Below are 24613 nucleotides of genomic sequence, written 5' to 3'. Positions count from 1 at the left end.
AGAAAGGGACAAATATTTTTCCCTGGCAGATGCCGGTACTATATACATGGTTGAAAGCAGAAGTGGTGGTAAACCTCCCCACTTCTAAATTGCACTACTTAAAACAGTGCGAGGTGGGGGCGGGAAAGCTATGCACACTGAACACTGAGACTGTCAACTTGTGGGATTTCCTTCTACCTTTTCCTTGGTAAGCTGCCCACTTTCTGCATCTCAATTTTCTTTTTTGTGTGTTTGCAGCATTGCACTTTGTTCAATAAGTGCATAATTATTGTGAGAGAATAATAATAACTTGATGAAGGAGGGTAGAAGATAAGTAAATGCCACCCACACTCAGAGGGATAGCCCACATAACCCAGTGAAAGAAACTATATGTTAGAAACAGATGCAGGCAGCCAGAGAGCAGTGTGTTATAAGACTGCATGTGCATTGGCAGGAATGGGCAGGTGCACTGCATGTCAGATGTGCAGTTGAACTACGTGGTAGTTGTTAGGATCTCTTACTCCCGAGTAGGACCCTGGCAGAGACACATGCCCGACTGCCATGTTCTCTCCCTCTTGGTCGATCGTTTTAGAGCTTCAAAAGCTTTCTCCAGCCCGAACATCACAGCGACTGATGCCAACTGACATCAGCACACTTACGGATCCGCAGAGTTTGCGCAATTGCGTAACAGAACTCAGTAGCACAGCATTTGACTAATCTACATTTATTTACATATAAACACACACAGAGCACTGCAACATGGCTCCCTCTCTGTCTAGCATCAGGCAGCAAAGAGACAGAACAAAGGACAATCGTCCCACTTCAGGAAACACAGCAACACAAACATCCTGTCTTCGTCACTTCCCACTCTATGGAATGCGAACATACACTGTCATGTGATAGACAACAATACCATGAATGCAAACACAGGGAATGAATCTCCAACAGTAGTATCCTAAGCACCTGCCCTGCAAAGGCACTATAAAAGATGTGACTGCAGCATCAGTGACTGGAACATAAGGATTCCCACCCACCTCCATTTATTTTTCCAGTTTTGGAAAAGAGTACAGGGTGACATTCAACTAAGAGTTGACCTATTCACTAAGTAGACCTATTGAAATTAATATTCATGAATTTCGGTGGGTCTGCTCTGAGTAATACTTAGTTGAATACCACCCACAGTGCATTGTTTGTCTAAGGCAGTGTTCCGCAAACTTGGTTCTCCAGCTGTTTTTAGACTACAGTTCCCCTGACCCCTAACCACTGGTTCTGCTAGCTAGGGATGATGGGATTTGTAGTAAAATTTTAAAAAGCTGGCGAACCAAGTTTGGGAAACCCTGGTTTAAGGTTTCCATTCTTCCCACCACATCAAGGAAGCTTCCTGCTTTATCTTGCAGTTCCGCAGCAGGGTAGAAATTCAACAGGTGCGTATTATTCTGGCATACAGATGCAGTGACGGGGAGAACATTCTTGTTGAATCTAATCATGATTAGACATGGCACGAAACCCTACCTAGCAAATTTTGTATCATTCCTTTGTAAAGACACCCAGCCTCAGTTAGAAAGAAGAAAATAAACAAGCAATAGGATGTCCACCTCCAAGGCCAATTTAGTGTTCTGTGTACAGTCGTACCTTGGTTGTTGAACTTAATCCGCTCCAGGAATCCGTTCAACTCCTGAAACCCTTTGAAAACCAAGGTGCGGCTTCCAATTGGCTGCAGGAGCTTCCTGCACTCAGTCGGAATCCGTGGAACCTGCATTGGACGTTCGGCTTCCAAAAAATGTTCACAAACCAGAACACTCACTTCCGGGTTTGTGGTGTTTGGGAGCCAAAACAGACGAGCACCAAGGCGTTCGAGAACCAAGGTACGACTGTATTCATAAACCATGTGAACAAGGTGGCAGTCTCATAAACATCATCTCCATAACCCTAAATGTCCATACAAATCACCTGATAAAACTGCCAGGAGCAAACAGCTAATGGTGGTGACTGGTGAAATTGTCTTGGGGCACTTTTGCCTTTGTAAAAGTATTTGGAGTCTGGCACATGCTCTGATGAGCCAATTTATCTTGGTAGGCAAATTGCACCTGATTTTTCCATTGTGGTTATCCACCTGCAGTTTAAACCAATTTCAGTTTATTTGTCTGTGACTGTCAAGGCATACAGAGGCAACAATACATTCGTGTGATATTAGCATAACCTGTTGGCAGACACTTTTTGCAGTGCCGTGTGCCAACAAACATATTTTCTTCAACAAATCAGCTAAAGTAGCTGAGTAGCTGATTTCCCTCAGTCTGGGAAACTGACTGAGGAAGTGATTCTTAAGATGCAAGTGGTCACATATTGCTTTGTTGAACTTTTCTAGACCCTCAGTACACTTATTGAGAACATGCTCAGATAGGTAAATATTAACTGGTTAAAAGCTTGCATGAATTCCTTGTCAGTTTAGTGGACAGAATGAACACAGACCCTAGAAAATGGATTCAAAATGCTGCCTGGTTATGAGCTTTCGGGTGAGCTTTGAGCAAGCCTCACAGCCTCAGTGCTCATCTATAAAATGGGAACAAGTATGAATTTTCATAATGAAATTATTACTAAGTACCCAAACCCTGGCCTATCTTGTCTATGTCATCCAACAAGTCATCCTGCAAGTGAAATGAGAGTCAGAAGAGAGACTTCAGATGATGGTGTATAAATACTTCTATAATTTATTGTATTTTTTTCACCTTTTCCTTTGTTGCTTTTACTGCAGTGATGAAGTAAACTGCAGCTACAAGACAGGGAGATTAAGGCTCACAGTCAATGGTGAATACTTATTATTCCCCATTCTCATGCTTTCTTAATTTGAATAAATAATATATCTGTTCCTAGGAGATGATCAGTAGAGTCTGGCTCATTAGGACAAATGGAGGTCTTCCAGAGAGTAAGCTATTCCAGATGCACTCCCAAAATATCAATTTTTTTTAAAAAAAATTGCCAGACAATTTCTAGTAATGCCCCCCCACCCCCCGGATTTGTTGCCTGCACCGGTCTCAGAAAAGAAACAACAGATTACGCACACACCAATTTTGGCATTTGAAGAGGCAGGAAAAAGAATGGGGAAGTCTGTGGCCATAGAAGGGGAATCAAGAGGGAAAGCGATCTCCATTGCTGTAGTCTTTCCATCATCTCCCTCTCGACTTCACCCCATCTTCTTCCTTTCACTCACCTCCCTCTTCTTCCATCCCCACCAGAATTACTCTTTAAAATATTTGTTCTCTGCTGTGTAATTATTACCATTGTCAGAAGCTATATACAGTAGGTCTCATGCTTTGATGACTCACCCATTCTGGAGGCACCATTCTCAACAGAGAGGACTTTTCAAATCCTCATTTGGCACCTAGTTTTTACTTGGCTGAACCTCGCTTACATAAACTGTGCAAAGATTTGGTGGTCGCCAGCTCATCTGTCAAGAAACAGGCCCCAAATCATATCAAAGGAGCTGCTTAAGGTCCATTGACCGATGGTGTTCTTGTTCCCCTGAGATTTAGCAAAGCAAGGGCACAATTTCAATGCTAGGAGAAAGGAAATGGTTCTCCATAGGAATAAATCCATTCCCGGATTTAGTCAAGATGAAATTGGAAAAAAAAGAAAGTAAAGCTGTTAAGAGACTTTTTATTATTGCTTTTTGTAGCAATGCTGAATGGCTACTTTCAAGGGGAAAAACAGAGTTTGGACCTTAGACATGCATACTTGGAAACCCATTTAACTTTTCAAAATAGTTGTTCAGTATGTGGAACCTGCAAGTTGTCCAGAAATACAAATAATCCTAGGAATACTCACAAGTGATCTGAAATGGTGGGTGGGTGAGTATAATCCTCAGTAAATAACACCCCCAACCTTAGAGAAGCAGCTCAACAGCGTTCTGTAGCCCTTCAGAGGGCATATCAAATTCTCCCTTTCTAGGTTCCATGAAATGACAGCAGGCCTCTCTGAAGAACTGGGTCTACCATGGGTCTACAATGCGGTGTATGTGTGTGTGTGTGTTGATTTAAGTAGGGTAGCCATTTAAAAGGTAAAGGTAAAGGGACCCCTGACCATTAGGTCCAGTCGCGGCTGACTCTGGGGTTGCAGCGCTCATCTCGCTCTATTGGCTGAGGGAGCCGGCGTACAGCTTCCAGGTCATGTGGCCAGCATAACAAAGCCGCTTCTGGTGAACCAGAGCAGCACACGGAAACGTCGTTGACCTTCCCGCTGGAGCGGTACCTATTTATCTACTTGCACTTTGACGTGCTTTCAAACTGCTAAGTTGGTAGGAGCTGGGACCGAGCAACGGGAGCTCACCCCGTTGCGGGGATTCAAACCGCCGACCTTCTGATTGGCAAGCCCTAGGCTCTGTGGTTTTAACCCACAGTGCCACCCGCATGGGAGAGGGCTAAACCCTTCCTCACATACTCCCCTAAATTCTTCTTAATGCCATTTTAATCTGAGTGGCACTCTGTCACTGTAAAGTCCGCTGGGAGATGTAAAGTTGGAAGTGAAGTCCACTGGGAGAACAATGGACAGTAGCACAATCGTATGAATGTTTATTCAAAAATAAATCCCACTCTATCCTGAGGTATATGTTAATGGGACTGCAGCCTGAAAACTTATTTTCAATGGTACTGTATGGGTAGGGTAGGCTTTGATGCCTGCCTCCAGCCATGCTGGACTTGAAATGGTCCTACTCACAGTCCACACTGAATAGGGAATCAGTTAGTTGGGCTCTGCCACTTTCTGGTCAAACTGAGCCCAAGGATTGTGCATGACCATGGCTGGGATAAGAAGAAGGCATATCTGGTGGTATCTTGTAGCACATAAAACTGTTGGCCCCAGTTCTGTCACTTGACTGCATCAGACACTACATTTAATGCTCAGTGGAGGCAGCCATCCACTTTCTATGAATTGCTATTCAATTTGTCAGGGCAATGGCACAATCCATTCTGAGTTAACCAATGGGATTTCAAGAGACGGTCTCAAAGTATATGTGCATCCATCTATCTTATATCTGATGCAGTGCAAACAATTACAAGAAAAGAACCAGCATGGCGCTAGCCTTTTCCTGGCTTGTTGGAACAAGAAACTCTTCACCGGCTGGTGGAAGGATAAAAAGGAGGGAGCCAGTCTAACTTCTCTAGGGAGGGACTTCCAAAGTCTGGGAGCATCTGCCAAGAAGGCCAAATAATTTAATACAAGCAATTGCACTGTCATCATTACTCTGCTCAGGACCGTCTTAAGCATGCCTGGCGCCCTGGCGCAACGGATCCCTCTGGCGCCCCGCGCCACCGGACCCGGGCCTAGAGACGGCCCTGACTTTGCTATCAAATGTGTCCAACGTTTGGCCTTATAAAAAGCCCCAAGATGTAGCTGATTCCTAAATCGACCTTCATGATCAATCATTCTGCGTTAAAGCACTCTCTCAGTACAGTCCTATATATGAAAAACCCATTATTTCTAGCTAGCACTTCATTGTTAGACTTGCTAGTCATTGATAGTTCCAAATATATGCCGTTACAAGCTAGTCCATACATTTCCTTAATAGAAAGGACATGCATAAAACTTAACCCTGGCATGTCTAACATAGGAACTTCAGATACACTGAGATTGTAATTAAATTTATTTATGAAATGAGGTACAGCATGGTGGGCATCTGGTCCCTACAAGCTATGTGGAAGTCAACACTCTTCCCTCTCAAGTCCAGGATAGTCTCTTATTTGTCTGGAGTGCAAGTTAAGAGTGATCAGGTTGTCAGCCACAAGTAGTAGTAGTAGAAACAACAACAACAACAACAACAATGATAATAATATAGCCTGCAGCAAAATATCAGTAGGGGTTTACACAGGGAATCACCATGCCCTACTGTACTAGCTTTCATCAAGGTGTGAAAGGTTATTCTCTGAGACCTCTCATTTAGTTTTAAAGCACTGAATCCAAAGAATGAGAGGATCCTATCATTGATCAAGGCTTCCATCACATGCACACAAAGCAAAATAAATACATGCACAATGGTGTGCATGGTGAGATGGCTTACACACTGTTTCCCCTACATATAAGTGATATTTATGTAGGAAAATTGTGTATACAAGGGGCCTTTAGTACAGTGGGTCCTAGATGCCATGTCTGGCCTCTCCTGCGCAGGCAGTTCTTCTATTTGCCCAACAATGAAGATGCTGTCCTTACTGTTTGCAAGAAGGGAAGCCTGAGAGGTGGCTGCTGCTTACAAGGTGTGATTTCCCAGGGGCATAAGCCCAGCACGGCAGAGGTGAGCAATAAGACCTGCAGCCTAACTTGGTAGAACATTAGTTGTACACTTCTGCTCACCAAGTTGGAGGGTCTCCAATGGCAGAGAAATCGCCGGGGAGTCGGGCATAGCGGTGGCATCTACTTGTACTCTCTGCCTTGAACAAAGTACTCAAGAGCCTGCCTTTCCTTGACATGTTAAAAGTGGTGAAATAAGCAGACAGATACCCCATGTCTTCTCTAACACATACATCTCCAATCACCTGCAAATAATTCCGTCAGCAATTAATTTGAGCCTCTTTACATAACTGCTGTAGTTTGAGGCTACTTTCTGTAGTTGAGATCTGAGATTCATTTCTACCACTAAGATCAGCATAATAATCAATCAGTGGGTGACCTTGACAGGACACAACAAGGAGATGAGTGGTATCAATATAAACTGTCTGGCTGTCTGGCTATGCAATGACGGCATGCGGGGAGACAGAGAGGTGGAGGGAGATGCTCAGTTATAGTCCCAGAAAAAAACTTTGGCATGTATTTTCTGGTAAAATTGGGGTTTCTCCTCCACCCCTCCAGAATCCTGAGGGCAGGCTGTGAACCCCCTCAAAGACCTCACTCCAAATTCATCTGATTTGAGACCCGTCAAAAAAGACCAGTTTGAAAAACAGCTTGAAAGCAACAGTGAAGAAGAGCTGCCCAAATAGACCACTCCTAGGGTAAGAGAGATGGAGAAGTGGCACTCATAAAGTTAGTTGAAAAAACATGGTCTTAAACCCAATTTACCATACAAGAGTACCCACGAAGTTATGCAAGCAAATGTTCTCGAGCAAAATGAGTAAATGTTATAAATAAAAACAGCTCAGAGTCTTGTGGCTTTTTAAAGACTAGCAGATTTGTTGTAACATGAGCTTTCATAGATTGCAACCCACAGGTAAGCCTTTGCTGGGATGAAAGCAGCCTGTGCACAGGATTGCAGCCAAAAGTAAATTGTGTGTGTGCCTGCATTGACAAAGATACAGATATCCCCAGTTATATGCAAACACACTGAGAAACACACAGAAAATGCATTAGCTCCAACTTAAATTGAATATTGTAATACACAACACCTACTAATGATCTCTTACCTGGTGTACGGTCAGCTTATTCCCATCTGAATTCTGCAAATCCAGTTATCAGGGGAAAGGGAAAAAGAGGGAAATGACTGCATCCCATCCACTTTGAGTTACATCCCCTGAAACTGTTCCCGCTCTTGGTCCATTTTGTACGTGTATGATTTCCAAGTAGCCCGGTACAGTTTTCTCTGACCTTGGTCTTTCTCCAACTTTCTTCACTGGTTTCTCAACCTGCTTCTTTGCTCTTCTTTGTTTCTGGACTTTTCTGATTTTAACATGCCGTTCTGTGCAGTTTTCCCATCCTTAGATTTGCAGCTTAACCACCGGCTCTTGAAAAAATACTTCTTTCTACCTTTGCCTTTGTTTCTTATTTCTCTCGTCTTTTTTACACTCCTGCTGTTCCATTCATTCTTTCCCTCCGGGGTCTCTCTCTCTCCCCCCTCTATTTTCTTCTGTTTGAGTCGCTTGTTTCTACGTTCTCTGGTCGCTGTGCAGTCTGTAGCTAAGAAGTCAGTAACTCCGCTAGAATCCAACAGCCTTCAACTACTTTAACCCATCCCCGCATGTGATCTCAGAACCATGGATACACGCTGCAGATGCAGTGATGGGGAAAGATAGGAGTGCAACCCAAAGCAATGGAAACATTAATAGGAGCACATGTGGCTGGCACTGCAGAGCCCCAGGCATTTTTGCACAAAGTACCATGGCTTGCAAAGGTTTGCCGTGTGTTCCAGAGTTTCATGCTCTCCCTAAGAGTTGCACCCTGAATCTGTTCCAGAGAAGCACAGATAAGTCCCTCAAATTCTACCACACGTCCAGAACTTTCTCCATGGTTGCCTTGTTGTGATTTCACCATCCAGGACTAAGCCAAGATGATTTGCTTCCTGTGGTGGAAAATCCAAATAGTCCTCCCTCTCCCATAATAAACTTGGGATGTTGTGCCAGTGTGTAAGAGCCACTTAAGTGCATCTACTGGTGCCTAATGGGCACCCAACCTGCGGGGACCATTTCACTCCATAGGAACCTGGGAATCCGCCTTATACTGAGTCACATTACTGGCCCATCTGGCTCAAGATTGTCTACATTTACTGCCAACGGCTTGCCAGGATTTCAGACACGGCCCTCTGCTAACTTTACCTGGAGATGCCGATGATTGAACCTTTTGCAAGCAGAACATGTGCTCTACCAGTGAGGCACAGTTTCCCCCTAAAGCCTCATTCCCTGGCTTCCTTAGATAACTTACTGCCAATCTGCAAGTGCAGAAATGCAGGGTTTGGTACAGGGTGAACTGGCCTTGTCATTGCTTTTACCACATGCAGAATTGTGGCTTTATTTACAGCCCCAGAGCAATGAAAACGGATGGCACAGCTACTACAGTAAACGTATGTGGATTCACCCAGCCTGCCCAAATGCTCAATAAACCAGTTTGTTAATATTATTTATGGATTGCTTCTCATGCAGCACCTCAAAGTGATACGACATATACAAAACTTACATATATAAAAACAGCCCAAAACACTTGCATATGTAATAAATATTTTAAAAACAAGAACTATACATATAAAAACAATTTTAAAAAAACAACAAACACATACATAAGGATACGGATTTTGGAAAGCTTGTTGAAAGGGGAATCTCAGGATGCTAAAGGATGCCTGTGGATGCCCACAGTGATTAGTTTGGGTATGAAGGGTACGTAGCGATTTCTTAGATATCCTGGTCCCATGTCGTTTAGGACTTTGAACCAGCACTTTGAACCAAGCTGGCTGGGCAACCAGTGTGATTCCTTCAGCAGCTGCAGCATAATGTGATATTCTGCCCCAATGAGTAGTCGAGCCTCCACATGTTGCACTAGCTGCAGCCGCAAAGTTAGCCCCACATAGAGCACATTGCACTAATCCAGTCTGGAGGTTGCCAGCACATGGATGACAGTGGTCAGGTTTTTCCCAAACCAGAAACGACCATAGCTGTCCTACTAAAAAGCTGATAAAAGGCACTGTTAGCCACGGAGGTCATGTGGGCCTTTAGTGCTAGAGATGGGTCCAGGAGCACTACTAGGCTATGAACCTGCTCCTTCAGAAAGGTCATTACCATGATGTACGACAGCATTTACTTACATTAGTGAATTCATGTGTTGGGAACAATGACTGACAGACAAAACCAGCATATGAACTTTTTACCTTTACAATTGCAACTGAAATTAAAGGGCACAATGTGTGCGTTTTTGCACGTGCCCTTAGTACTCTTTACCTTTTTCTTCATGCAACCCTTTTTGATTCATTTTTAAACCTTTTTGTTTTAATCTGTAGGTGTGGCCTTTATGTTGGCATTTTATTCTGCTCTGCCGTAACTTTCTTTTAAGTACTGGTATAATTCAATTGCTTTCCACACTTGAACTTGTAAACAGCTCTAAGCACCTTGACTGAATAGTGACGTGTGTGTGTGTGTGTGTGTGTGTGTACACCCTTCCCCACTAATGCAAAATTGAGGCAGAAAACATTCCTTACTTTTCAGGCAGTTCTTGATTAGGAATGGGAGGCTGCTTTAACTATTGGTTAAAAACATTTGCACTCTGACTTTCTATCAGTTACCTTCAAGTCTGTGCACAACATTTAAAACAAAGCAAAAGGACTATACCACAGCTGACAAAAGGACAAACTGCAACAGCCAAATAATCAACGCAACAGGATTAATTTAGCCTGACAAAGGCTTGGCTGCTTGTCAAAAGGAGAGAACTGAGATAGAAGTGGAGACCTTGGCAGCTTTGCCAAGATGACCACTATTGACTGGTACCGAGGAGAGTTGGTGTCCAACAACATCTGGAGAGTACAATCTGAGCGCTTTTTCTAGTCCAAAAGACTCTGTATTCTGCTCCCTTCAAACAACTGGGAAAACCCTTTTCTCTGGAACAGGCGGCAAAGACGAGAGTGACAACTTCCTCTCAAAAAACAAATTCTGTTTCCTGCCTCAGCAGAAACAAGCGGCTTTGGCTTGTGGCCTCTCAAGCCAACTTGCAGAGAGAATACTGTGTACAGTTCTGGTCTCCTCACCTCAAAAATGATACTGTAAGTTGGAAAAGGTTCAGAAAAGGGCAGCCAAAATGATCAAGGGGATGGAAAGAAAGGTTGTAGCATTTGGTACTTTTTATTTTAGAGAAAAGGCAATTGAGCGGTAACATGATAGAAGATTATAAAATCATGCATGGCATGGAGAAAAGTTTCCTGCCTCTCTCATAAGCACTAGAACTCATGGATATCCAGTGAAGGTAAACATTGGAAGACTCTGGACTGACAAAAGCAAGTGCTTCTACATGCAATGCATAGTTAAACTATGGCACCCACTTCTGCAAGAGGCAATGTTGGCCACCTTCTTAGGTTCCAGTTCCGATTTTAAAGGGGAAAAGTAAAAAATACACAAACAAAACTCCCCACCTTCCTTTCTTCAGTTACGCCAGGAACATTTAGGGACCTCAGTATCAGAGGTAGTAATCTACATCTGAATACCATTTGTGGTGAATCATCACAAGGAGGATGCTATTTTGTTCATGTCCTGCTTGTGGGCTTCCCATAGGCATCTGGTGGGCTGTTGTGAGACTAGGATGTTGACTCGGTAGGCCCTTGATCTGATCTTATGTCATGGGCCAGGAGTCTGCTTCACCTGCTGAGCAGCAGCCTGAAGGAACAGAAGACAAAGGGGCTCCACCTGCTGCAGATCAGCCTTCTTGCTGCTGATGAGAACCAGCTGGCTCTCTTAAGAAGGGTTTCCAGCCTCAGTCAGTTGCTGGAAACAACATTTGTTGTTCCTGGCCAGACCTTGCTGCTTCTCGTGACCTTGGACCCTCAGCTTTCTTGACCTCTGGATCATCTGACTACATTAACCGAGATATTTCTGACCTTAGGACTGGACTGAACCTTGTATACGGACTCTGCTTCCAGGCAAGTACCCCCCCCCCCCGAGACCCGGCTGGTTGGCTGGCTTCTTCCTCCACTGAGCTCTGCTGTGACTGGCACCACAGGACTATGACGTCTTATGATCAAAACAAAAAACAACAACAAAATTTCTACTGACCAAGCTTTCCTTAGGTTGTGTCCTTTACGGAAGTGGCATGCATGTTCTCCATACGATGTCTGGCCTGTGCTTACCCATTCATACATGACAGCCATCATTGGTGTTACAGTCCATACAGTGGTACCTTGGTTCTCGAACTTAATCCATTCTGGAAATTCGTTTGACTCCTGAAACCGTTTGAAAACCAAGGTGTGGCTTCCGATTGGCTGCAGGAGCTTCCTGCACTCAAGTGGAAGCTGCGTCAGATGTTCGGCGCCTGAAAAACATTCACAAACTGGAACACTTCCAGGTTTGTGGCGTTCGGGAGCCGATTTGTTTTACAACTAAGCTGTTCGAGGACCAAGGTACCACCGTATTTGTGCGCAGAAGCCTGCAGATGAAAAAAAAAGTACCTAAACTGTATAGAAGCTTGCATCTATGGAAGTAATTATAGAGAAGGCAGAGAGAAGTTGGGTGGGTGAGGTAAAGCTGGCTTTGTACCTCCACCCCAGTGTATCGTCTTAGCTTTGATTCCCACCGTGACTGGGCTCACAGCCATCACTTTTTCCTTCACATTGTGATGGTTGAGCAGAACATTCATTAACTCATGGTGAGCAGGTCACCTAATTCATTAACTATGAACCAAAACATCCAGTTTTGGAATCCTTCAATGTGGGTTTGTGGTAGTAAGCAAATATAGCAAACTCTGTCTGTGCTTAAAAAACAAAATAAAGACAAGCCACATGCCATAAGAACAGAGCTAACACAAGCCCAGCAGCCACATGTGAATCAATTATTTCATGGAAATTCAGATCAAAAACAAAGTGTAAAAAGGATGGTGGCAACCCATGTCTAACTCAGCTGATGTAAACAATACACTTCTTTCTTTACTCATTCGGTTGTGCAGATAACTTTAATGCTTCCAGATGCTTGTGTCTAGCCTGTCCTGGTGAGAATGATCCCATGGAGAGGAAAAAGGAACAGGCCAGAGGTGGTAGCAAAACCAAGGGACCAACAGGCAGAGACTGCACAGCGCTTTTGCAGAGTTGGTTCAGAACCTTGGACAGGACCCAGAAAAGGAAGGACTTGTACCAAGACACGCAGCTTTCTGCTGGACCTGATTATCACCACCCTCCACCCTCTAGGCTCCACCTCCTTGCTGAAGAATGGAGGTCCTTAAAAGGGCAGCTCTCAAGCCTTCCATGGTTACCTCTCTGCTCACTTTTGACAGGCACAGTGCTTGTGGTCACACAGAGACTGAATAGTATGTGAGGAAGTTGGCCTCTCAGTGGGGTCTGATTGAGGGGCACATTCACTGGTTTTGGAAAGTCCCTAATTGATGGGGTCCCCTCTTCCTCCAAGTCACTGTTGGTCATGATGACACACTCTCTCCTGAATTTAATTCCAAGTTACACAATTTGGAGGGGGCAGTGACGGACCACTTACACATAGAGATTTATCATTGTATTTATTTTAGCCTTTTCCACTGTAAATGAGCAACAGCAGTTAGGGTTGCCAGACTCAATAGAGGACAGGACTTCTGTGCCTTTAATTGCCCTGCTCTCTTTTGAGTCTGGAAACCTTAAAGAGAAACCAGCAGACCCTTTGTTTAATTTCCAAGCAAAGGGTCTTTAAGGTTTCCAGACTCAAAAGAGAGCAGGGCAATTAAAGGCACAGGAGTCCTGTCCTCTATTGAGTCTGGCAACCCTAACAGCAGTATACAAACAAAAGACAGCTTAGAGTTTATGCGGGAGACCAGACCTCAATGCAATATCAATAAGGGGGGAGGGCAGTTGTAAACACTTCTGTATTCCTCCTCCTCCTGCCCAAATCAATGGCAAACCAACATAAAGAGAAGAATCCAGCATCAGATGGGTTCATTGTACAAATATGCCCTCCAACTTGCACAGATCAGCTGCTAGATACACCATTTGGAAGAGGACCAGAAGCAAGGGACACCAAGATCCTTAATAGCATAATAACTATTGAACGTGAGTATATTGGCCTTTACAACATTCTTCTGCAAACTTGAAGAAAACCTTCATATTTCTACCTCAACAGCTCAGCTTGTTAACAGAGAAGCTATCATATGTATCAGGTGTGGGTTCATTTTGGCCCTCCAGATGTCCCAGGGCTGAAACTTTGCACCTCTAAGAGCCTTGCTTCTTGATTAAGACCTTAATAGATGGAGCTAAAGTCAAAGTGCACTTCATCTTAAAGACATCATTTGCTTTGTTATTCTTTCAAGCCCTATGAATCCCAGGCTGCAGAGCAAATCAGACTGGGTGGACAACCCTTCCTACCTCCAACCTTGCTTTGCCAGCTGCTTTCTTTATTAAGAAGCATCGAATATTTTAGCACCTATGGATAAACCACCACAGACGGTGGCAGCAGCCGTTGCTAGGGAAACGTTCCCAAAAATAGCCCCATTCCGCCAACCTTTCCTGCTGCTAATGTTGTGGGGATGGGGGAAGTGAAGGAATGGAGGAGAACTAGTAGCTCCTCAGAACATGTAGAAGAAGAATATCTCCATCAACCTGTCCTATGCTGTAGTTGGAAGCCACCTTCCAACTTCTGACATGAGGTGACTTACTTAGAGATGGGAAGCAGATGTTAATGACAGTTTTAAGAGCTCAGGTTTTCTGCAAATGAGGCTACTTGAGTATTGGTTAGGTTGTTGTTGTTTAGTCGTGTCTGACTCTTCGTGACCCCATGGACCAGAGCACGCCAGGCACTCCTGTCTTCCACTGCCTCCCACAGTTTGGTCAAACTCATGTTTGTAGCTTCAAGAACATTGCTTAGGTAGGACATATAAAACAGTAGCTTTACACTTACATACAGTGGTACCTCTACTTACGAATAACTCTACTTACGAATGTTTCTACTTACGAAGGGAGCTCCGTCCGCCATCTTGGATGCGGTTTAGATAGGATTTTTTCTACTTATGAATTTTTAGATAGGGTTGCTTCGACTTACGAATTTTTTCTCCCAATGCATTCCTATGGGATTCGACTTACAATTTTTTTCGACTTACAAATGTGCGTTCGGAACGCATTAAATTCGTAAGTCGAGGTACCACTGTATTAAACTTTTCCCTTGAGAATCCCTTTGTGAACATAGCTTTTCCCTTGAGAATCTCTTTACAATCCTCAGTAACTTCCCGACTAGGAAGGTGGTTCAATTTTTGGTTTTATCTCTGTCTCCTGGCTTTCCATAGTTCCTCTTCAGTTATAGTAATCAACAGAATTGGAAGGGACCAAGGGTTCATAGACACAACCATCTGAGCATCTGGTAGTCATGTTTTTAATTACAACTCTTGCTGACTTGCAATGAGCTATGGTAGTGATGTGACTGTCAGATGGTGCTGCCCACTGCACATTTTAGTGCAGTGTTTGGAAGTCAATCACAACCACAGCTTGTCAACACACTTTTTTGTGATCAACTGCAAAAAGCTACTGCATATGCTTCAGTTCATAATAAAGCAAGCAATGATTGGTAATCACACGACCATCTTCCTCCTTGACAGCACGGGTGAAGTCAGTATTTGGACTACTAAAAACTGCATCTGCTTTGTGTTAGACATTTGTGTTATTGAATTGTTGGACCTTTTTTTAGAGGGTTCTGACCATTTTGGAGAACTAGCATCCCTAGAATTCCCTACTTGGCATCCATGGCAATTAAACAGGTTTAAAACTAACTTGGGTGTGTAGAGTAGGTAGACTAGTGCTTACAAGAGGGGGAAAGTCTCCTAATAATTCTCAGCATCCTTAACAAACTACAGTTCTCGGGATTCTTTGGGGGAAGTCATGGCTGTTTAAAGTGGTGTGGTGCTTTAAATGTATAGTGCAGATGGATCCCTAGTCCTAGACCAGCCTTCCACAACCTGTGGTGCTAGCTAGAGCCATGTGAGTTGCAGTGTAAAACATCTGGAGAGCACCAGGTGGGAAGGGCTGCCCTAAGCAGTTTAAGACCATAAGACCAACTTTTCTCAGATGAACTTGGCCATTTATTAAGGTATGCTGAGAAGCTCACATCTGCATCCCAGCAACAGAGGTACATCTGACCACCATGTGGAAGACAGCATTTTCAGTGGACTCTAGCTCATGGACCTTCCTTCCTAGAGAGTCATTGATGGTTATGAACATCAGAAGAGCTCACCAGATGAGACCAATGTCCCATCTAGTCCTAGGTTTTCGCAGTGGCAAAACATTTCATGTTTCATTTTCGGGTTTTATTTTTTTGCCACCTCATGAAAACCTTTTGTATTTCAGCATGTATCCAGCCATCTGGGTTACTAGTTTTGTTGATTTTTTTTTTTTTACTATTATTATCAAAAGGTTCTTGTGCCTGTAAGCCATTTGGATTTTCATCTGATGTATTTGTTTTTCATTGTAATTTATTTTAATGGTTTTGTCTTCTTGTTAGCTGATTGTTATACTGAACTGTTGTAAGCTGCCTTACATGGCTCTTTTGAGATTAAGAAGCACAGAGTATAAAACTCTTAACTAGCTTGCTGTTTAGCTAGTAGATAGTATAGGAGAACGATAGTCTCTGTCTGTCTACTGGATTGACCAACATATTGACTGACTGGCACTTGGTCTGATCCACCAGGGCTCTTATGTTCTCACAGGGACACTATTAAGAATTCAGGAACGCTTGTCACATATGTTGGTAGACATCCTGTTGATTTACGGCATAGGTTTTTGGCTAAAGTTCTGCATGTCTCTCTCAGTTATAAAATATTATCTATTTGGTACTGAAAAACAAGAATGGGCCTAAGATTATGTGTGGAATTGAATTTACAGCTTGTCAAAAAATCATTCTTTTAATAGAGGATTGGATATCAATTGTTCAATAAAATTCAGTTGAACCCTCTATTTCAGGCATCCCCAAACTGTGGCCCTCCAGATGTTTTGGCCTATAACTCCCATGATCCATAGCTAACAGGACCAGTGGTCAGGGATGATGGGAATTATAGTCCAAAATATCTGGAGGGCCAAAGTTTGGGGGTGCCTGCTCTATTTCATCTGCAGGTTATGAGTATTTATCTTGGTTTTGACTAGAAAAGTTTTTAAAGTTATTTTCTGGAAGAATTATGTCTTTAATTGTGAAAAGCTTGTGATAGATACTTAATAGCAGATGTCAGTGGATATCAAGGGAGAGAAAGTATTACCTTTTTTTCCCTTTTCAAATTCTGGTGCATAAGATAAAAGCCTCTTCCCTCCTCTTTCAGTTTTTGAGATCTCTGGTGATGCCTGGCTCGAAACACTTTACCAAAATAGTAGTGATGTTTTATGTATTTACTTAGCACAATAATATATCTCCTTTCTTCTACCATGGATTTCAAGGTGGCATATACAATGTACCCTGGCTGTCGCCCATCCAAGCACTGCCCAGACCTTGGAAGGTACCTGGCTGCATCTTGTGTTAGGCAAACCCTACTCCTCTCACAGAGCTACAATTTCCAGATCAATCTCTCTTCTTAGGAAACTCTGAAATTTGTAGCTCTGTGAGGGGAATAAGGATCTCCTAACTATTCTTGGCACCCTTAGCAAACTACAGTTCCCAGGATTCTTTGGGGGAAGCCAAGGCTGTTTAAGTGGCATGATACTGCTTTAAATGCATAGTGCAGCAAAACTCTCTGGACTCTGGAAGTATTCAGGTTGATACTGCAAACTAGAGGGCACCCTTGATCCACAAAGCCCAATCAGCCCTTTTTGTTGAACACAGGAATCTGCCTTATACGGGGTCAGAACTTTGGTCCATGATCTAATTCAGTATTGTCTCTACACATGGGAGAGACCTCTTCACTATTGGATTAGGATTGGCTGAGTGGTGCGGACACCTGCCTAGTCAAAGAACAATAGATTGACATAAATGTTTGCAGAACTTCTCTGAGTTGAAACAGAAATGTGTGTAGGGAAAGAGTGTGTGGCTTTCAGATTTGGCAGGAGCAGTAATTGCTTGTCATTCTCCTTGGGAAGTAGCATCAGGGAACCAGCCTCCACTGACCTCATAAGAGGGAAGGCACCAGAGACAAAGAGCTGGAGGTCTTTGTTCCAAATCTGCTCTGGCACCTTCCAATTCTGGATTTTCAAAGATGCATGCCAAAGAGGCTCAAATGCACTTCAAGCGTGAAATTGAGCCACACGTAACTAATAAAGGGGAAACTAAAAGGGGGAGCACTGTGGTAGTGGTGGAGGAGTCCTCCTATGGGGCCTGCCCTACCATTGCTGAGGAGAGACCAGTATCCTCCTTTCTTTCTTTCTCGCCCTCGCCTCAGTCTCATCAAAGCACTGCTGGGGTGGTGGAAAGGAGACCTGAAAGGACAACATTTTATGAAAATGATGAGGTCCCAACTTGGGGGCAGGGGGGAAGAGAATAAACAACTCTCTCAACTTGGGGGAAAATATATAAAAATAAAACTCCACAAGAACAACAGATAATCAAGAACCCCTTCTATTTTTAAAAAAACATTTCTCTTGTCACCCTAGCGACATTGCTTGCAGTCACCATGGAAACCCAAGGCACTAGTGGGGTGGCGGGTTGGGTGGGGGCATCACAGGGAGAGAAAGAGAGAGAGAGAGACAGTAGAAGCATTTTGGATTATTTTAGGAGGCAGGGAGACACCTGGAGCGAGGCTTTTCAAGCTTATTTTGCAGCAAAGGAGGAGGTGGGGGGATGAGGTTTATTTTTAATTGCTCCCACTTCATGTGCCAACTTTTTCTTTTTTGGTTATTCCAAATTTGGAAGCCTCTTCCCCCTTCTTCCAAGCCTCTCCTCACCCACATCCTCCCTCGACCATTTTGATGGCACATGGATGTCACATTCTGAGCTTTCTCATTGCTCATTCCCCAGCTACTTCCTCTGCATAAGAGGCCTCTCAGCCTGGCGAAAAGGGCTGTGAAGGAGAAGCTCTCCTGAGAGGCACGTTGTGCCCTTTCACCTCATGCTGTTCTGCTGCACACTTGTCTGGTTCAAATTGCAGCTAGCAGCTGCAGGACTCTGTAGCACATGCAGTGCCGGATTTACGTATAAGCTAAACAAGCTATAGCTTAGGGCCCCACTCTCTTGGGGGCCCAAAAAAAATTAAAAGGAAAGAAAACTGGATGTACATTTCCAAAATATAAGATAAAAAACAAATAAAACAAAACCTACATACAGCAACAGTGTTTTGTGTTCTGTAGGCTCCTATGATGTAAGCAATAGGCCCCACCCATTTGACTTTTAATATACTTCTTAATTGTATTTCAGTTCAACAATTACTTTGATAAAATACATATTTTGTTATGTGCAAATAGATACCTATTAGGTCCATACATTACCATTTGGCATATATTCAACACAAAGAACAGTGTCAATTTGTTGTTGACAAAGGACAGCTGGACATATAAAGGGCCCCATTAACTTCAGTAGCTTAGGGCCTCATCAAACCTAAATCCGGCCCTGGTAGCATCCGGTTACTCAGGTTTGCCCCACCCACCCACCCACCCCCCAGCACAGAACACAACCCCCCAGCACAGAACACATTGTATGTCCATGAGGAGCATGACAAGTAAAGTTTGGCCTGACATGGAGATGTGGTGATGGAGGAAGTGTTATCGGCTGAGTGTTTGCTTCAGGAACTTGAGGAAGCAATAATGGTGTGTAGAGCCATGAAGTCTGCTAAGGGAGAAGCCAAAGATAAAGCAGGACTCAAACATAAACTTCACACATGGCCTAAGGTTGCCAGCGGGGAGCCTGTGACCCTCCAGGTGTCGTTGGACTACAATTCCCATCATTCCCGTTTGATTGACTGCGCTAGATGGGACTGGTGGGAGTTAGACTCCAGCAATGAGTGGAGAACCACAAGTTCCTCATCCTGACTTAACATATGCCTCCATAACTTGCGATCCACCAAGCCAAACTGCCTACCTATGATGCACTTCAGGTCCGACAGAAAGTTACCTTGTACCAAGTCAGTCCATAGGTTCATCTAGTTTAGTACTTTTGATGCAGATTGGCAGCAGTTTTCCAGGTTTACAGACAGGGGTCTCTCTCAGCCTTTTTGAATTCTCTCTTCTTTTTTCACATCCCTGCTTGCATTTCTTTAGCAAAACTGTGTTCTGTTTTTGTTTCTCCTCATTTGGATGAGACTTCAATTTTCTGAAGGAAGCCTTTTTGTCACTAATAACTCTGTTTTTAAACAACACTGGTATCCTCTTAGTCTTGGTAGTATTTTTTCTGATTTGCGTGCCAAAACCCCCAGAAAATTCCCCCAAAAAACTCAGACAGACACATTATTTTAGGTTTTGTTTTTTGGCATAATTTTGGCCACAACTTTATTCAAAATTACAAATTAATTTGAGTGTTGGCCTTAGGCTTTGGTTAATCTTCTGCCCCACGGTGGGACAGGACCAGCTCTGACTTCCTATGGTAGGAAAGTCAAGTAAACACCCCATGGTGGAGGAGATAGCTGAGGCCAGACCATCTCCCCCACCAGAAATGTTCCCCAAGGCTCGTGCTCTGTCATTGGCCCCAGCCCCGCACCATTGCGGGGGTGTAAGGACTAGAGCCCCGGAGCCCCAGGATTCCTTTAACGGAATACTTCTATAAGAGCAACCCTGGGGGGCATGCACCTCCATGCGATGCCCCTCCCAATCTCATCAACCAAAGCCTAACCTGCCAACCTAACAAGTTGTGACTATTGCCAAGCAGTAGGCGAAAAACCAGATGGCACATCCAATCAGCCAAATGGAAAAAAAATTCCTACTGGCCCCTGAATACAGGCGGTGCCATAGCAAGGTCACTCTAAACCTGCAAAGAAAAGGAGGTGGGCGGGAGGGGAGGGAGATTCAAATCAACTAGCCAGGAATGAGCTTAACACAAAAACGCTGAGTACTTAAGCACTCGCCCTGTCAATCAAGGAATGGATAGATGCAATTTACTCCAGCAACACTCTGCCCTCCAACCATCCTCTCTCTTTGAGCTTAGACCCACCCCTTAACACACACAGAGACTTTTCTGCTGGGTCCGGCTGCAACCCTCATTATTGGTTTTGAATAACCCCCAAGCAGAGATTTGACCCATTTCACTTTCCCTTACAACTCCCTTTTTAGCAACTCCCATGCTTGTGAGAGGTTTGACGTCAAAAATGATTGTGTTGGACTTTATTGGCAACTGCCTATTTACATATATGATGGATTTTATAGTTACGGTCACTGTTCTCAATCTGCTCAACAGTTACATATGACACAAGGTCTTAGGAACTAGTGCACAGGAACCACCAGGCCAGCAGGACCCATCACCACAGGGAGGGGGACCCTGTGTCCATGAACATGACGGACTCTGAGGCATAGGGAGCAGCAGGGGGTGCGCTGTAAAAGGCTGAGGCAAGGGCCCACAGCCCAGCTCCCTAGCTGGCCAGATGGGTTCGCTAGCTCTAGGAGGAGGTGTTGTTGGAGATTCATTCCCCGTGTCTGCCGTCATGGGATTGTTGTCTATCACACGACAGTGTATGTTTTTCATTCCACAGAGTGGGAAGTTACGGAGACAGGATGTTTGTGTTACTGTGTTCCATGAAGTCGGACGATTGTCCTTTGTTCTCTCTCTTTGCTGTCTGATGCTAGAGAGAGAGGGAGCCATGTTGCAGTGCTCCGTGTGTGTTTATATGTAAATAAACGTAGATTAGCCAAAATGCTGAGTTCTGTTATGCAACTGCGAAGACTCTGCGGATCCCTGAGTGTGCTGATGTTTCTTGGAATCATTCACTGTGATGTTTGTGCTGAAGAAAGCTTTTGAAGCTCCCGAACCATCGACCGGGAGGGAGAGAACATACCAGTCGGGCATGTGTCTTGGCCAAGGTCCTACTCGTGTGTAGGACAACTCTTAACAGGTGTGTGATTCCTCAGCTGGAGGAGGCTCAGAACAGGTGAGGCTCACCTTGCCTCGTCAAGCCCAGATGCTGCAATCAGCAGACAAAGTACAAAAGGGAAGCAGAGGTGAGGGGCTGTGTCTGCTGAACTGCCCATGTTGGTGGACCTTGATTTGGATGCTCTTGGAACTCTATGGGACTGTGCTTTGGGTTTGACTCTGGACTGTATCCTGACTGCTGGACCTCAGACTTGGCCTGCTTGGATTGACCCTGGATTGCATTTCCGGACCTTTGGACTTTGTTTGCATGGATTGACCCCTGGTCTTTGAACTTTTGTCTCCAGGTAGGCCAGGGGCTCAGGACACTTACACTGAAACAAATCCGCCATTTTAATGCCCGCTCACCCAATGAGCATTTGTTCTGAATATTTTACAACACAAAATTCACTGGATGATCCCGGGTTCTAACATGTGGGACAGAATCAATATGAATTCTAGAATTGACAGTTTTACTATAAAAAAGGAGAAGAAGGGGAAACGCATGGTTTTTATAAGTCTATCCAAGGTGCAGAAACATCTAGTTATGACATTGTAAAGCGTACATACACACTGACAGTTTAATGGCTCCTTTTTGGAGCTAGGTAAGGGTTCCTTGACCCCTGTTTAAAATTGGGAACTGTTTTAAATTCCTCTTCAGTTTCCTAGTTTAGGTGTGTGTGTGTGTGTGTGTTTGACTGCCCACATGGTTCCAGCACTTTCAAGAGGCTCTGTGGTTGTGTGTCATACTCCTTCACACTCATTTGTGCTCCTGGAAAAGCTGTGGGGGTGGGAGGAGGAGGAGGAATACATGTGCAGGCTGCAAAAAACAGGGGGAAGGTATATGAGTCCTAATAATGGACTCGCCCTAGGAGGCAGCTCAGAAGGGAACTTTGGCTGTCAGAGTCAGACTCTATTGTGTTGCCATGACGCCAGTGTGGCTTAACTCATCTCATGGAGCCAGTAGGGCATCTCTTATTGGCGAGGCCCAAGTCACGATGATCACGGGCACCTCAGTTAAAGCTACCAAGCTTGACTGGCCCTGTTCTAGAAGGTTCTACCTATTTACTCAGTCATGGTAAATGCCTGGAAATAAGGCCTAGTGCTAGCTTTCCAAATGAGATTTCTTTCCCCATCTTTGGGTGGTGGAGAGGAGGGTGATACTAATCTGCATATGTGGATGTGTGCGCATGCCAATAGGCAAGCAAACATGAAGCAGACAGTGAGAGACTGAAAGAACTCATGTTCAGATTTCCCCTGAGCTAAGAGTAATCGGGTGACACACCCATCCTATCTGAAGGTTCAGTTCACTGGTGAGATAAATCGTGTCCCCCCTAAACAGAGGGCACGTATTGCGGTGGGACCTGGCAATCAGGCCTGTGTTGTGGGTGGGAACATTGGAGCAGCCACAACACCCTATTGGTGGTCCCTCGATCTTGGGTGCAATTGGGCTAGCAGGACGCCAGTCAAAGCGATCGAGGGACCGCGACTTAAGCACTGCACGTGGCCCTGAGCTTCCTCTTTCAGGCTTCTGTACATCGGAACACCCGCCCACCTCTCCCTATATTTAGGGCTTGTGCTTGACCTTGCTATGCCGGTGTGTGTCGCCTGTCTTTGGGACAGGGGCACAGCAGGAATTTTTCCCACTTGGCGGATTGGCTGGTGCCATTTGAGTCTCACCTGCCACATAACAAATCATCACAACTTGTAAGGTTTCAGATAGGCACTGGTTCAGTTGGATAGGGGTGGCAGGATGCCTAGAAGAAGAAGAAGAGTTTGGATTTGATACCCCGCTTTATCACTACCCTAAGGAGTCTCAAAGCGGCTAACATTCTCCTTTCCCTACCTCCCCCACAACAAACACTCTGTGAGGTGAGTGGGGCTGAGAGACTTCAGAGAAGTGTGACTAGCCCAAGGTCACCCAGTAGCTGCATGTGGAGGAGCGGAGACGCGAACCTGGTTCCCCACTCTTAACCACTACACCACACTGGCTCTCACACATAGCCATCCCTATGCGTTGGGTATTCCTTTAAGAAGGAATCCACGGACTCATGGTTGGTCTTCCCCGTGTGGGGTTGTGCCCTGAGCCTGAGTTCAGGGCTCATCTGGGTGGAGGCCTAGCAGGGCTCCTGCTTGCCACTGTCCCAGGTGTTCACCCAAGGCTGACTTATGGTTGGTGCCCAGAGTCAGCGCTGCCTGCAGGGCTGCAGGTACCTAGTCGAACTTGATTTGTAACCAATAAAGTTGTGGCCTAAATTCTGTCAAAAACCAAACCAAAATTTGAGGCCTGTCTGAATTTATTCTTAGGGCTGGTTAAAGGGTCTCCACACGCAACACATGTGAGGGGGGGGGTCCTGGTCTCTCATGCTCTGGAACATCCCATCAGGGTCGGTGCTTCCATTAAGGCGAACTAGGCCACGGCCTAGGGCGCCAAAATGGAGGGGGCGCTGACCAGGCCGCCCGCCGCCGGTGCTGCCTGGGGCTGCCTCAGGCCGCTATCCAGAGGCGTGCGGGGAGCGTGGGCCTGGGGCCGCCTCCTCTGAACAGCTGAAAGGCGGGCGAGGCGGCCCCAGACTTGCGCTCCCGGCGAGAAGTTCTGGAGGTGCGCAGGGGGAGTGTGAGCCTGGGGGCACCTCTCCGCGCCTCTCAGCTGTTCAGTTGAGGCGGCCCCAGGCTGCCGCTCCCTGCACAAAGCTCCGGAGGCGCGCGGGGATCGCTGGGAGCGCAAGCCTGGGGGCGGGGCTGCCTCCTCCCGCTCTCTGCTCCGCTGCAGCCTGCAAGACCCTGCTGATCATGCTGGCTGGTGGGCCCCACTCGCCCTTCTGCCGCTGCCGCTTCTCTGCTGCTCCCCGCGCACCTCCGGAACTTCTCGCCTAGGGCGCAAAAAACCTAGCACCGGCCCTGCATCCCATTTCCCTTCCATAGGCAAGTTGAAGGACAGACTTCTGAAGCGAAGAGCCTCAGCAAGTGCAGGAGGCTGCTTGCTAAGGAACCTCATGTTCTTGTGGGGGGGGTGGCTCCATGGTTTCTAGGGGTTTTCCTGTTGTTATTCTGTCCCTCACATCTACAATAAACCTACCATTAAAATTATGGGCTGGCTATTTCTTCGTCAGAGGGCAAATGGGCAAATTTAGCAGGGGATCAAATACTTCCCCCCCCTCACTGTTAACTCTTTTACATTTGGTTACATTTCCCCGCTTTGCATGTGTGTGTCTAACAACCGAGGTTCATGTTCCATGCATCTGGGCTCCGGTCGGTGAAAGTTGATGCCATTATTAAAAAGTGGCCGGTTTATAAGGTGCCACAAAACTCTTTTATGTCCCCAAAGC

This window comes from Zootoca vivipara, chromosome 9 (assembly GCF_965207765.1).
Source record: "Zootoca vivipara chromosome 9, rZooViv2.hap1.1, whole genome shotgun sequence".
NCBI lineage: Eukaryota > Metazoa > Chordata > Lepidosauria > Squamata > Lacertidae > Zootoca > Zootoca vivipara.
The sequence above is the reverse complement of the archived record's forward strand: the minus strand, read 5'-3'. Positions refer to the sequence as shown.